Here is a 15,517-nt window from a genome sequence, read left to right as displayed (position 1 = left end):
TATAGTCTGAAGTTGATATACCATTCCAAATAATCAAATTAATTAGTAACTGTACCTCTACCCTTGACCTTGTAAAGAATAATGTCTTACCTAACAAATATATTGTGGTAAGACACAATCATTCTGGTCACTAATATTTGTGCTAATATTCATTCAAGGGCAGATACCAGACCATTTTAAAGTCATTTTCAGTGGACTCTCTTTCATTAGTGGTCAGAAACTGTCTCTTGCTCTCCACTTCAAACTCCTCAGTGATATGGTTAGGCCTATCTCTACAGCAGACTGAGCCTTTCTTATACTCTAAACAAACGATTCTCAACCTGGGGAAATTTTACCCTTCAGGGGACATTTTGCAATGTGTGGAGATGTGTTTGGTTATCATAAATGGGGCAGGAGGGGAGATTGCTACTGGCATCTAATGGAGTAAAAGTCAGGGATACTGCTAAATATCCTACTTTGCCCAGGACAGTCCCCCACAACAACAACAAAATTATCCAGTCCAAAATATCAATATTGCCAAGGTTGAGAAACCTTTGTCTAGACCCATTGACCCCAAAGTAGTCTTAAACCTTTATATGCCCTTTTTCTTAAACCTTCAGAAAAACAGAGGAAAGTCTTAGGGGTGACCAATCATATGTTTTCCCTTTTGATTCTCAGTCCAAGTACATTGTCTTCAGGGGCAATTGTGACAACTGTCAATGCAAATACTGACCTAAAAAAACTCAATCAAAGGTAGAAGGTTGTTTGTTCTTGTGCTTGTTTTCTTTTTCAATTATACTTCCCTCTTCACTTTTAATCTCTTCCACAGAACATTTGTCTTAAACCTTTATATTTCCTTTTTCCTCCTCAGATTTAGCTATTTGCCTTCTACTTGCTGGTTTACTTATGCCTTAGTTATTAAATAAATCTCATATTTAACAGTGCTTACTTGATGCCTTGATTAGTGAGTTTTTACTTCATTTTGAAAATTGAGGCTAATATAATTTTGATAAATGGCTCTATATTTTGCCTTGTATTCTTGAATACTCCAGTAAATCAAGAGCTAAAGCTTATGTTACTCTTGCTAGTTGTCTTCCTAAGAAAAAGTCTTACTCCCTAATATCCCATGGCTGGACTCTGTATTAGCTATAAAACTTCCCTTACTATTGCCTGCTTTTGGATTTTCAAATTTTATTCTCCACTTGTCTGTAGAGTTATCTGCCTATCTCTGGGGTTGAGATCGCCATCATATTGTAAAACCCATTCAAAGTAAGCATTCATAAAAATCCTGCCAGCTTTACTCTTGGGAATAACTGTCTGACATAAATACTGTGGTAACACAGTATTACAAATCTTCTTTAGCCTAAATATATGATAAATTTGATGACAATAATTCCAGTATCTTTATTAACATCTCAGCTTCTTTCTTAAATGATGCAGAAGAAAGTAAATGCAGCACTTAGAAAATGTAGATTGGTTTCTATTCACTATCTGACATTTTCAGGATCAGCATTTCAGTTTTAAAAAAATAATGACAAATAATTACTTTGGTATTTCAATTCAGTTGTGACTGAAATGTAATTTTCAAAAGAAGAAATGGTAAACATAACCAAAAAATAAACCAAAGGGTAGTAAATCAATCCCCTAAAAATCCATTAGCAAAAAGAGCTATAAAATTTTCAGTCTTAGAAAAAAAAAAATATATGTAAATTTTCTTTAAATTCAAGCATGTGTAGTTTTGTTTTAAAGTCACAAATAGCTTGGACTTTTAGTTTATAAGGTTAGGTATCAAATTTTCCTCTCTCTGAACACCCTAAGCATACTGCACAGCCCAACCAAAACCCTAATGAATTATCACCTCTTTCTGATAAGCAAGATGCTAGTTCTAAGAAGCACTTAATGGCATTCACAATTAGAAGTCTTACTTAAAATTCTAGTTATGGAAAAATTAGCTTCATTACAGGTTTGCCACAAAGTCATTCTTAAAAATTTTCTGTGGAAGAGAGGGGTATCTGGCTGGCTCAGTCAGGAGAGTGTGCAACCCCTGATCTCAGGGTTGTGAGTTCAAGCCTCATGTTGGGTATAGAGATTACTTAAAAATAAAATCTTTTAAAAAATGTTCTGTGGAAGAGATTAAAAGTGAAGAGGGAAGTATAATTGAAAAATAAGCACAAGAACAAACAACCTTCTACCTTTGATTGAGTTTTTCAGGTCAGTATTTGCACTGACAGTTGTCACAATTGCCCCTGAAAACAATGGTACTTGGACTGAGAATCAAAAGGGAAAACATATGATTGGTCACCCCTAAGACTTTCCTCTGTTTTTCTGAAGAACTTGGGCATATAAAATTATAGGGGGAGCTGACATTAGCTCATAGACCATCTTCCTATGATTTTTTAAAGGCACCTGTATAGGTTTTCTATTGTTACCACAACAAATTGCCACAAACGTAGAGGCTTAAAACAAAACCCATTTCTATCTCATAGTTCTATAGATCAGAAGTTCAGGTAGACTTTACTAGGTTCTCTGCTCAGGGTCCCACAAGGCTGAAATCAAAGTGTTGGCAGATCTGTGTTCCTTTAGTGTAGGTTTTAGAGAAGAATCTGCTTCCAAGCTCATTCAGGTTGCTGGCAGAATGCAGTTCCTCCTGGTTGTTAAGACTGAGGTTCCTGCTCCCTTGCTGGCTAACGGCTGAGAGCTGCTCTTAGCTTCAAATGGATATCCACATCCCTTCTCACATGATCCCTTCCATATTCAAAGTCAGCAAAGGCATGTTGAAGCTCTCATGTTCTTCAGTTTTTTTCACTTTCCCTTCTCTGACCTGCAGGAGAAGACCCTTTGCTTTTGAAGGGCTCACATGATTAATTCAGGCCCACTTAGATAATATCTGTATTTTATGGTCAACTGACATGGGACATTAATTACAATTGAAAAATCCTTTCATAATAGAGTCTAGATAAATGTTTGAATCACTGGGGCATGGGAATCTTGAGTGGGGTTCAGGGATGGAGGGATCTTTAAAATTCTGCTTGCCATAGAACCCCTTCCTCTAAGAGAAAAAACTTCCAGGTTGCACAGCTTGGATTTAAACCACCACTGGTCCCACATGTAAATCCCTTGTGTTGTGAACAATTGCACTACCATACATAGCAGTCCTGAGCTATAGCTTCTAGGGGTCAGGTTTCCTTGTCTTTACCTTTTGACTTCTTTCTGTCCTTAGAACCTTTCCTATCTTGTCCAATCCTATTCATTCAAGATCTTTTACCTTCCTAATATATCTCCTTCTCACCTTCTCCTAAACTCTGATCTTTCTTTTCCTATATTTGAAACTTTTGTGTGTTTGATAATAACTTATACATATTTGTTGATCTGGAATACATTTCTATGCCTAATTTATTTCTGCCACTGGGGGCATGTATTTTCCCCAATGAACTGAGTCATTCAAATGGATCTCCTTCAATATATATATTTTTAAGTAGGCTCCATACCCAGTGTGTAGCCCAACACAGGGCTTGAACTCATGTCCCTGAGATCAAGACCTGAGCTGAAATCAAGAGTCAGATGCTTAACTCACTGAGCCACCCAGACACCCCAATAATTTCTTATTTTAATTTCACTAAAAGAAAAGCTATAAACCCCGACAGTAACCCATATTTTTTTATCTTCAGTTATTATTGGCAAAAAGGTAGTTGCTAAATTATAATATAGATAATGGTCAATTGAGGAGTATATAATTGTGCTGCTAAGGTCATTACCTGAGATATACTAAATCACATTTAATTTTGCAAGTGTTATTTGGGAAAGAAGTTCCACCATTGAGAAGGCATCTGAGGTGACAATAGTAGAAATGAAGTGCATACAGAAAAGTAACTATGAACAACTGCTTTTTAATAGACCTAGTAGAGATTTAGAAAAACAGTAAGTGCAGTCTTTGAGTCTCAATTGTCTGGAAACTAAAAAGAATTCTATTTACCTTTCAAGGGGTGTTAAACTTTTAGTGAACTGAGACTCCATTCAGGAAATAGAGATTGAATCTCTCCACTGGACAGAAAAGTGGATATGAACTTCTTCACTTGCAAACTCTCACAGTAACCCACCAAAAATCCTTATATTTCCATGTAAATGTTAGATGTCCATAATCTCTCCTCATGTGTGAACATGACTTTATTCCCTAGGGTCATTGCAAATCACAAAAGGACTTATGGCCATCTTAAACAGTTTGTAAGTCTACCTCAGCAAGGTTTTTTGGCATTCTAAGACAGAAGAGCTAGATGATTAAAAACAAAGGTGCTGGAACTCTGGCAAGAATGTTTATTTCCATTAGTTAGCATATACTTACAAATTAAAATGCATTGCTGTTTGTTAGGAAAAACACTGACTTGAATTTAGAATATGTGGATTTTAATTTGAGTCCTGCCTCTAATTATAAGTCCTTTTATTTAGCCTGAATTTCAGTTTCTTCATCAATAAAGTGTAAATGCAGGCCTTGATGTTTCTTAAGATCTCAGTGAGTTCTGAGAGTCTACAGTGACAGCTTCACAGACTTCTGATAAGCATTTTGAAAAGTACATGTGCAACATATGTGTAAACTGACACTTTCTACACAAGCTGTTATTAGAACAAATTATTATGATCCACAGCAAGCCCTTGAGAGCCAAGAGAACTTAGTTTTCATCCAGACTTTACCAATAATATGGTATAACCCTGGTGGGTTTCTCTCTTTCAACTTCATCTCTTCATCTCTAAAATTGAGCTAAGACTTTCTATAACCACTTAATAACTTTATCAAAAGTTATTTATTTTATCATTAATTTTGTAATAATATAGTTATTACAAAATTAAATGTGATTTAGTATATCTCAGGTAATGACCTTAGCAGCACAATTATATACTCCTCAATTGACCATTATCTATATTATAATTTAGCAACTACCTTTTTGCCAATAATAACTGAAGATAAGTGTTATTTTCTGAGGATCAAATCAAATAACAGATATGAAGCTGCTTTGAAAAGTTCAAAATCATATATAAATATAAGGAATAATGAACATATCTTGGCAAATTACTTTGATGAACAATTCATTCTGCCACTCAGTAAATGGGTATGCTCACAAATAAGTTATTTAAATCTACTGGGTCTTAACTTTTTCAACATTAAAATAAGGAGGATGGCCTACATCAATGATTTTTTTAAGGTATTTTTCATTTTTTTTGCAAAAGAACTCTGACTTCATGCAAAATATTAAGTGGAACCTCACGTATAAATCAGGAAAAAAAAAAAAAAAAAGCGGCAATCCTGAGGATGACCCAGAGACTTACCCAACCTGCTTCCTTTTCATTGCACCACATAACTTAGCTTCTAAGGCATTTCCATGAAACCCTAGGACTCTGAGGAATACAATGTGAAAACATCTGGAGCAGATGATCTTTAATATGTCTTCCAGTTCCAAATATATGTTTAAAATTACGACAATTGAAAATATCTATTCACTGGTTTTTATATGGAAAATTTGTATTATCTAAGAAAAGAATAGGAAATATGTTCAACACTTTTATAGCAACTTTTTTTATTTGTGTTGTTCGTCCTTTGATTTTCATTCTTTAAAAGACCACAATGTCTTCCCAATTATGAAATGAAGCTTCTTGTCATAAAATGTATTTACTATTTCTACTTCATTGGTTAGAGATTAAAGATTAATTTTTCATTTAAAACATCATTATAAAATAACTACTTTTAGTGTTCTCATTATACAAAGTAGTTATTACCAGCTTTAAACATGATTGAAATTTGTATAGCAGTACTGATTCCATAATAAACACTCACCAAGAAAAGTCAATTCTCTACAGATGTTATTAGACCAGATCCCATGAAACTGATGTGTTTCAGGACATAGTATTTTATTTCTTTCCAAATGATAAAAAATAAGCTTCTGACCATGGAGTTATATGGTATTATGGTGCTCTTCTAAATAGGGCATCAAAAATAGTTATTAATAAGTTAAAATAAGGATTGCCACTATTCCAACAAGGTATGTAATTAATGAATAAGCACCTCCAGTGCACCCAGCACATATACCTCATGAATGCAGAATTCCACTTGAAAGAAGACCTGCTTTTATCTTAAACTTATGATAAAGCTTACCACAGGAGCAACCATTTACAGGTATGAGGGAATACTCTGCTATGCAATTAGAAACATAATTTTAAAACTAATTTGGATATTATATGTATATATGAGTCAGGTTAATTTTAGAAAAGAATTTTTCTGATGGTTTAAACAAGAATACGAATAGAATTGACAAAGTGAGTACTATAAATCCCTTCACTGTTTTTCACAAATGACTTTGGTAAACAGAATGAAATTGCAAATGTCATTGATCTATTAAGCATATTATTTCCTGTGGAGAGTTTAATAAAATACTAAAAGTAAGTGTTTTACTTTCAATATATATTATGTTGAACATTATTTTTAATCTTAACCAAGGGAAACAGTGATTTAAATATGTGGCTTTAGTGTCCATGGTTGACTGGCAACAGCCAAAATTGATATGTCACACCATAATAGCCTACCATGTCAATAATCTATAATATGAAATTGGTCTATGAGAGATCATTGAGTTGGTCTGATGAATTACATACATTGGAATACATGAGAGTTCTCTTTCATGTCTGTAAACAGTTATTAATTTCTTAGCAAAACAAAGACAATTAACAAAGGAATTATGATCAAGCAAAGTGAGTTTCATTTATGCTATGAGTATCATCTAAAGTCCCTTTTCAAACCAATGTATCAGTCATCTGAAGGGAGCTACTTAGCAACAAAATAACATAAGACAACATAACAGAGATTTGAGGCAGGAAGTGAAGAAAAACTACATATAATGGATGCTATAAGTGGACTTTTAATTAAGCAGAATGTAATTTAGCAGAAATTGTACTTTGGCCAAGTAACTGATATTGCTTCTCTTGTATTCATGTTTTGATGCATAGTAAAGCCACTCTAGTCCAAATGTCTAGAACTTAAGGAGTTGCTACTTAAATCTATTAGTTTGATTTTAATCGTTTTAAATATATTGTATAATTTTATACATTAAAATATAAAAATGTAAAATTTAGAGACATAAAGAAGAAATTCTAAACTTGGGCCTCAGTTTCTCTCATGTGATATTTCTTCAATATACAAGTAATTTCATCTATTCTTTCATAAGTTTTCTCAGTAAATTATAAGTACCTTGTAAGTCACCATTTCTCAAAGTGGGCACAACTGAACAATAATATATGTCACTGACAAGAAAAGAAAAAAGACTCCATAGGCAATTAATATGGGGAAATTCTAGGTTAGAACATGCTGAACCTATTTCTTTGCTGCAATACCTCTCGGAACCTTTAAAGCTAAAATTAATTACAAATCCAAGGAACAAGATTTAGAAAATATCATCCTCAGTAAAGGTATCAGTTAGCTATTAAGTATTTGGCAAGGGTCATATGGTTGTCTGAATGAATCCTTAAGGCAGCTTAATAAGCAAACTGATGGATCTGCTTAGTCCTCTTGCACTGGGCCTTAACATCACTGAAATGATCAATGACCCAAATTAATTGCCCAGTTTAGATGTGTTGATTCCCCAATACTAGATTTGGCGGTGCATGGCCTCTGACTCAGCACTAAATGTTTCAGAATAGAAAACTTATTAGACTTCTTAGGTTTACATTTTTTGTGTGTGTGAACATGCATACATAGTATTTTAGTAACATCCAGCATTTCTGATCTCTATCTTCTTTATTTTTTGAGTTCCCTCTATCATCTTTTATACTTAGTGTTATCAACACTTGGCCAGTAGACTACCAAATGCTAATTATGGCATTCTCTACATGTGTGAACAAATACCAGGACAAAAAGAGAGAAAGACAATTTTTTATCCCTATTGTCATTGTGATTCCAGAAAATACATTTTTGGCATCCTTGTTTAATACTCTGCACCTGTTTTAACAAGTGAAGTTGAAGAAGAACCCTATTCTTTTACACAGAATTTATCATTATTTTGAGATTCATTAATATATTAGTTAGAGCATTGTCAATTTAGAAAACACCTAATGAGTCCAAGGCCATGGATTTGAGTCACATATAGGCCGTTAATTTTGTACAGAAAGCATATTTTGTTTCCACCCGCACTGTGCCCTTTGCCATTAACCAAACTTCTAACGAGTATCTTTTTTTTTATCATAAAGGAAACCCATCACTGTTGCATTTCTTTTTTAAAAAGAAGCAAGCAGGATCATATTCATATGTGGGCAGCATGCTTGTTCATCATTATTAACTAACATCTTTAGCCACACTTCTAAACACATAATTTACTTGAAAGAACCTTCCCAGGGGGAAAACTCAAGATCTAAACATATTTTAACTAACAAATGCTCCATTTTAACAAATCAATTTCAAGTTGCTCTTTCTCTTATACAGGTATCAACATTTTTTTGGAATCACAGAACTTCAGAGTTGACCTGAACCTTTATTTTATTTTTTATTATTATTTTATGCTAATCACCATACATTACATCATTAGTTTTTGATGTAGTGTTCCATGAGTCATTGTTTGTGTATAACACCCAGTGCTCCATGCAGAATGTGCGCTCTTTAATACCCATCACCAGGCTAACCCATCCTCCCACCCGCTCCCCTCTAGAACCCTCAGTTTGTTTTTCAGAATCCATCGTCTCTCATGGTTCGTCTCCCCCTCCGATTTCCCCTGCTTCATTCTTCCCCTCCTCCTATCTTCTTCTTTTTCCTTTTTTTTTTTTTTTAGTATATAATGTATTACTTGTTTCAGAGGTACAGATCTGTGATTCAACAGTCTTGCACAATTCACAGCGCTCACCATAGCACATACCCTCCCCAATGTCTATCACCCAGCCACTCCATCCCTCCCACCCCCCACCTCTCCAGCAAACCTCCGTTTATTTCCTGAGATTGAGAATTCCTCATATCAGTGAGGTCATATGATACATGTCTTTCTCTGATTGACTTATTTTGCTCAGCATAATACCCTCCAGTTCCATCCACGTCATTGCAAATGGCAAGATTTCATTCCTTTTGATGGCTGCATAATATTCCATTGTATATATATACACCACATCTTCTTTATCCATTCATCTGCTGATGGACATCTTGGCTCTTTCCATAGTTTGGCTATTGTGGACATTGCTGCTATAAACATCAGGGTGCACATACCCCTTCGGATCCCTACATTTGTATCTTTGGGGTAAATACCCAGTAGTGCAATTGCTGGATCATATGGTAGCTCTATTTTCAACTTTTTGAAGAACCTTCATACTGTTTTCCAGATTGGCTGCACCAGCTTGCCTTCCCACCAACAGTGTAGGAAGGTTCCCCATTCTCCACATCCCCGCCAACAGCTGTCGTTTCCTGACTTGTTAATTTTAGCCATTCTGACTGGTGTGAGGTGATATCTCATTGAGGTTTTGATTTGGATTTCCCTGATGCCGAGTGATGTTGAGCACTTTTTCATGTGTCTGTTGGCTGTTTGGATGTCTTCTTTGGAAAAATGTCTGTTCATGTCTTCTGCCCATTTCTTGATTGGATCATTTGTTCTTTGGGGGTTGAGTTTAAGAAGTTCTTTATAGATTTTGGCTACTAGCCCTTTATCTGATATGTCATTTGCAAATACCTTCTCCCATTCTGTTGGTTGTCTTTTGGTTTTGTTGACTGTTTCTTTTGCTGTGCAAAAGCTTTTTATCTTGATGAGGTCCCAATAGTTCATTTTTGCCCTTGCTTCCCTTGCCTTTGGCGATGTTTCTAGGAAGAAGTTGCTGTGGCTGAGGTCGAAGAGGTTGCTGCCTGTGTTCTCCTCAAGGATTTTGAAGGACTCCTGTCGCACATTGAGGTCTTTCAACCATTTTGAGTCTATTTTTGTGTGTGGTGTAAGGAAATGGTCCAGTTTCATTCTTCTGCATGTGGCTGTCCAATTTTCCCAACACCATTTGTTGAAGAGACTGTCTTTTTTCCATTGGACATTCTTTCCTGCTTTGTCAAAGATTAGTTGACCATAGAGTTGAGGGTCCATTTCTGGGCTCTCTATTCTGTACCATTGATCTATGTGTCTGTTTCTGTGCCAGTACCATACTGTCTTGATGATGACAGCTTTGTAATAGAGCTGGAAGTCCAGAATTGTGATGCTGCCAGCTTTGCTTTTCTTTTTCAACATTCCTCTGGCTATTCGGGGTCTTTTCTGGTTCCATACATATTTTAGGATTATTTGTTCCATTTCTTTGAAAAAAAGTGGATGGTATTTTGATGGGGATTGCACTGAATGTGTAGATTGCTCTAGGTAGCATCGACATCTTCACAATATTTGTTCTTCCAATCCATGAGCATGGAATGTTTTTCCATTTCTTTGTGTCTTGCTCAATTTCTTCCATGAGTATTTTATAGTTTTCTGAGTACAGATCCTTTGCCTCTTTGGTTAGATTTATTCCTAGGTATCTTATGGTTTCGGGTGCAATTGTAAATGGGATCGACTCCTTAATTTCTCTTTCTTCTGTCTTGTTGTTGGAGTATAGGAATGCCACTGATTTCTGTGCACTGATTTTATATCCTGCCATTGTACTGCCTGTAAGGTGACTGTTACTGTATATGGTATCAACATTTTTTACTTGAAAACTACTACACACAGTATTACAACAAACATAAAAACAATTCAGAGATTCATGGGTTATTATCATCTGCTAAAATCTAATTATTCTTTATTTCATAAAATAATCTCATTCACTTTAAGTGAATTTAAATTATGATTCAATTTTTCTTCTCAGAGCAGATTGTAAATAATAGCACAGAATTTCAATTGGAGTAGATAAAATTGTTTGATTAATTAAAAGTTTGACTAATATTCCTTTTGTGTGAAATATACTTAGCAGTTCAAAGTGGAAAAAAAATCTAATCCTGGGGAGGATTGTCATCATAGAACTTGAAAGAAATATTGACTTGACAGTTTCCTATTTTATGCTCAATACAAAATTCCATTTCATTTGATTTCTCAGGAATTTCATATATCCTTTAAACATGAAAAATGATTATGTGAGAAGAAAAATGTCTTATGACCAGAAACCTGAAACAAATTCTATAATTTCCAAGATTATAAGGAGCACTCCTAGTTTACTGAGCTCCATATTGTACAGATTGCCTGCTTTTTGTCCCTTAATTAAAAGACTAAAATCTCTTTCTCATATGTATAAATGTTTTGTTTTAATTTTCCCCATAGTTGTGTATGTGGTCAAGAATAATATTCTAGAAGGCTACAGAAATGATTACAGAGGTGCCTGGGTGGCTCAGTCGGTTAAGCGTATGCCTTAGGCTCAGGTCCTGGGATAAAGCCCTGTGCCAGGGTCCCTGTTCAGCGGGGAGCCTGCTTCTTCCTCTCATCCCTGTTTGTGCTCTCTGTTGCTATCTCTGTCTCTCTCTCTCTCAAATAAATAAAATCTTAAAAAAAAGAAATGATTACAATTTTTTCAGAATTAAAAGTTGAAATTATTTTGTAGGCCTAAATTAATGCACTCAGTAAAGACCCAAACCTATAGCTTCTATTCCACTTTTAAGGATATTTTTAACTTACTGTGGAAAAATAAAAGGGAGGTCTTTTGACATGGATAAATAAGAGGTGAATCACCGTATTGAGGAGTCTGAAGTTTATACACAGGGGCTCTCTTTAACAAAAGGATACAAAACTATTAATACAAATTTGGTTTAAATAAAATATTAATTTATAGAGAAAAAATAATCACAACAAAGCACAAATTTATAAAAGCTGACATCACAAACATCGAAAAATCCAAGAGAATAGCATATGTGTTTTAACAAATTACTTGACATATGTCTACAATGCTTTTTTTCCCCAACATTTTTGGCTGCATATCATTTGATTATCCCTTCATATGACAATGATTTTCTAATATCAGTTCTCTTCTGAGTCCTATATAAGTGAAGGGCCTTAAGCTAAAACTTCATTAACTTCATAGTAAATCTGCCTCTATTTATATCAGTCATTTGATCACTGTGTGGCTGTTCAAATGACCTAAACTAGTGACAACATGCTGTTTCAAAACTACATATCTATATATATAGATATCTATAAATCTGTCATTTTATCTATGTATGCATATATATACACACACAGACTATATCTCTTTTTTTTTTACACAGACTATATCTCATGCTATAGTTGTTCTGTAATGCTATATATATATATATATTCTGTAATGCTATATATATTAATATATATATTTATATTTACTCTGGAAAAGTACATATAGCATTCATTTTAATTTTGGAATGTATGTGAGGTCAAATGGCTCTTCAGGGAAGATATAAGTTATATGGTAGGAGGTGGAGTGGAAAAGGATATTTATATTCTGCAAATAAATTGAGATTACAAATCCCTCCTCTATGTCTCCCTCAATTAATGGGGCTGTACTCAGCATTATATAACTCACTATCTAGATCTATAAAATACAAGTGAGATGGAAAGGCTATTTAAGGAATTAATTTGTGGGGCGCCTGGGTGGCTCAGTCATTAAGCGTCTGCCTTTGGCTCAGGTCATGATCCCAGGGTCCTGGGATCGAGCCCCACATCGGGTTCCCTGCTCCGCAGGAAGCCTGTTTCTCCCTCTCCCTCTCCCCCTGCTTGTGTTCCTTCTCTCACTGTCTCTCTCTTTGTCAAATAAATAAAAATTTTTAAAAAAGGAATTAATTTGCCTAAAATGTGCCTTTAATATATAGTTCTTCATTAAAAATTTGTTTATTAATGGGTGAATGAACCAACAAATGTGTGGGTGAATAATACAACTAACACTATCTCCCATTTTCTTTTCACTCAATGACTGTTTCTCTTTCATTCTTACGTCCATAAATTGTTCTTCCTATCCACAGTTTTGAAATGGAGTCTGGTCTGCTTTGAGCAGCAGCACATCAAGGCTAACATGAATGTTAATAGTATAACATAGCTGTATGCAGTAGGATTAACCTCATCACTATGGACAGACAGATTTGAAGAGTCCAGAGAAGTGCTCTCAAAACTGCTTAACAGAATTTTTTATACTCTTTAAAAAGGGTTCCCTGGTTGAATAAACTCTCCATAAGCCCCTGCTGGAGACTAACCACACATATTGCATATTGCAGACACAGGTGGTCCTTCTCGAGATAAACCTGTTTCACCTCTGACAGCACCCCTACCTCCCCCAAGTCCAACATGTTCTTCTTCTGCCCCTTAGAGGGCTTCAGCCTCAGCACACACACCATCTCTGCCCTCTCTCCTCCAGGTTGTTTTTCTACAGTACTGCCTTCCCTCCCTCAGGACCCTCAGGTTGCCCCTTCTTCATACCCCTTCTCCTTCTCCTCCTCCCGGGGGCCCAATCCAGGTTACTAGTTTTCACACATGCCTTGGAGACAAAAGACTTATCTTCTAGTTTTTGGATTTCTTTTAATTTATTAGTTGAACAAACCAAGTTAATTTTGTTAAAAGAGTTTATTGAACTAAAATATAGAGCTTCTTGGTAGAGCAAATCTAGTATAAGAACGAAGATACTATTTATCTGACAATTTTACCAGTCTAGACTGCATCTCATGCCATAGTTGTACTGTAAAGTCTAAGAACCGGGCACTATATTTCAGAGGAAATTTTAATTTACTTAATTTTTATGTATTGTTAACCCAGAAAGACTTTAGAAGAAAAAGAGACTAGAATGACACAGAGTTAAAAATAAGTTTAGTAGAAACTATAGTAGCATTTAATTCTCCATAAATGTTAGTTTATAAAAATAACTGACAAATACAGTTTAATACTTTTAATATAAATATATAATTCACGAGGTCCTTGACTAAATTTGAAGATATATATTTCACTGTCTATGTCACTAATTGATATACATTTCGAAGTTACCATGCAACTTCTCTTGTAAATGTTTTTTAAAGATTTTATTGATTTATTTGAGAGAGAGAGAGAACATGAGCAGGGGAGAGAGGTAGAGAGAGAGAGGGAGAAGCAGGGAGCCAGATGCGGGACTCAATCCCAGGACCCTGGGATCATGGCCTGCACTGAAGGCAGACACTTAACTGACTGAGCCACCCAGGCACCCTTGTAAATGCATTTTAAAAATTATTACTGCCTTTTCAGAAATCCATTTAAGCTCCCCACCTCAAGTGATCCTTATTTAAAAAGGGGCAATTTTAATAATTCATAGAACATTTGGAAACCTCTGTCATTTAACAAGATTATGACAAAGTTAATTTCACATTTTTTGATATTTTATTGAAATTCTTCTATGATTGTTACATCCCTATGGTTACTTTTGTAGAATAATTTATAATTGATAAGAGTGGAAGTATGGGTGTTAAGTAATTCAGTTGTACTGTTCAAAAATTATAAACATTTTTGAATAACATATCATTACTTGTTTTGATGAATTACAAAAGGCTTATCATCATAGCCTACTCACTTCAGCATCTTCCATAGAATAAATGGCCCAAGAATGTAATACATAAAATGTGAGGGTAGAGTCCTAAGTTATTTTGGTATTTACAGGACAGTTCCAAGAAGGCTGTCCTGTTAGGATCATGATGCTCAGCAAAGCAGGTAATATTTCATTGATATTAAACCTAGGGCACCAGGGAAATGGACCAGTGTAAACTAGGCAATGCTCCAGTTGAGCATCAGAACCTTCACACTGGTACTTGCAGTGGGTACTAGAGTGCCACTCAGAATAACTGAGGTAGATGGCTAATTGTACAAATTAGATCACTAGAATTGGACTTGGAGTAAAACTTGTATTTGTTGGATTCACCTCAAGACACTGAATACTAGTTCTGAAAAGACAATGAATTTGAAAAACCCATTAGCCTTTTAAAGGATTCTTTGATATGACAGGATTAGATTCAGTCTGAAGGTAAAGCTCCTTTAGTGTTTTGAACTCCAGTAACAATACTACAGAAGATGGAGCCTACTGATAATAACATTCACAGTAGAAGGAATCCAGGAACAGTATTTTATTTTCATTGCCAATTTTGTTACACTTTTTTTTTTCCTTAAAATGAGAACACTCTATGCTCCAAACACTTTTCCTTCACTACGTAGCCTGTCAAAAAAGACAAGCACAACACAATCAGTCATGCGCCAAATTGCATCTGTGGTTTCACTTTTTTTTAGAACTTAGTCAACAAAGAACAATTAAGTGAAAAATTCAAGACATCATTTTTTTTTCTTTTGCATGAAAGTAAAATGAATCACTGCTCTTCACCTTATTTGAAAGGAAATCTAAAAGGAATAGTGGAGACCAGCTGTGCTTTGGCAAATGAGAATTCTTGGTTTTTATATTCTATCCAAACACAGAAACTGACATTCAGCTAAGTTTCAGTAATGATAAAATAAAAACTCTCCAATCTTAAAAGAAAACAGAAACTCTACATTGATTATCTAAACACATGTCTAATCATTTAAAATGAGATATCCGCAACACCCTAGTCAAAAAACTGGCT

This window comes from Phoca vitulina, unplaced genomic scaffold, assembly GCF_004348235.1.
Source record: "Phoca vitulina isolate PV1807 unplaced genomic scaffold, GSC_HSeal_1.0 scaffold57, whole genome shotgun sequence".
In the NCBI taxonomy this organism is placed as follows: domain Eukaryota; kingdom Metazoa; phylum Chordata; class Mammalia; order Carnivora; family Phocidae; genus Phoca; species Phoca vitulina.
Note: the sequence above shows the minus strand (reverse complement) of the source record.